Below are 1373 nucleotides of genomic sequence, written 5' to 3'. Positions count from 1 at the left end.
AATTCAAGATACGATTCCTTCGGAATTTCAGCATAGTTCTCAAGTTTTCACTCAAAATTTATCTAGGAAAAGCTATTAAAAAGGGATGGAATAATCAGGTTAGTAGTGCATATATTCGACTATAATGGTCTCGGTCTAAGTTTGTTGCCTCTCCAATAAAAGGTACTGTTCTATTAGCTGTAAGTCATTGGCTTTTTGGAATTCAACTCAAAATTTGAGATCTGTTTTAGCTTGTGCAACACGTCAATTTATATATAGACGTAGATATTAGATCGTATAACCGAAAAAGCGATGTTTGAAAATTTTGATTACTGTCAAAAAAGCTAGAAACACGCTGAACTCGAAACAGCAATCAAGTCTCACATATTCCATGCCCTGTACTCTTAATCTTATATAACCTTCAGATCTACCATTACAACCTTAAAATTCATAGCTTTTGTAGGAGAGAAGGAGGGTTAATTTTTGACACTTTGACTCCTGGAAAACTTTGATGAAGTTCTCCCTTTGTTGCAAAAATTTAACTCTAATTGTTACTAATAATCCCACAAAAGGAAAAGCTTTCCGTTTTTTTTTTTTACCGGAACCTAGTAAGAACGAACTAGAGGGAATCAGGTAGCAGAGCTACTCAAATATGACATAATCCAGAGAAGCGACTTTCCGAAAGACACGTGTTTTATACTGTTTTGTACATGAAGATACAGTTTCCATCAAAAGTTGCATTTTATCTTAATATTATCTTTTGTTACTTAAAAGTAGGTCGTTGATATGAAGATTAGCTTTCAAGTGAGCTCTTTTACATCGCTCTATGATTTTTACTGTCCACACAGCGGTGACGAAAAATAAACTAAAAAAGGAGACACTTCACTGCTTCCATATGAGGATTGCAAAAGCACATTTTTCATTTCGATCCAAAGTTATTTGTGGGGCTTCGGGTTATTTTTTTCAAATTCCATGTTGTTTTTCGCAGTAAGCTTTTAGCATTAAAATTTATCAAAATAATAGTTACCATTCCTGAACCATCTATAAAGGACAATTTTTCCTCAATTGACATTTTTTTCCAAACACATTTTCAAATTTTCGGTTAATGCGGCCTATAATCGTTCCATACTAGGTTGCGATGGATGCCACAACTATGATTTTATGGTTAAAAAAAACTTTTCTCTTGTTACCCCCCCCCCCCACCTTGCCAAAAGACCTCAATTCCTCTCCTCTCATTGAGTTCTTTGGTACGGCCCTATCAATACCTAATCATATTTAAGTCAGTTCTTTAAACTACTACACTTAGTTACCATGAACTGTTTGACTATGCCTTTTTGATAACATTGGAACACTTTTGGTAACATTGGTACATAATTTACAAGTGAAAATATCTG

Source organism: Artemia sp. Qi Xiang Cuo, chromosome 10 (assembly GCF_049724085.1).
Source record: "Artemia sp. Qi Xiang Cuo chromosome 10, ASM4972408v1, whole genome shotgun sequence".
Taxonomy (NCBI): Eukaryota; Metazoa; Arthropoda; class Branchiopoda; order Anostraca; family Artemiidae; genus Artemia; species Artemia sp. Qi Xiang Cuo.
Note: the sequence above shows the minus strand (reverse complement) of the source record.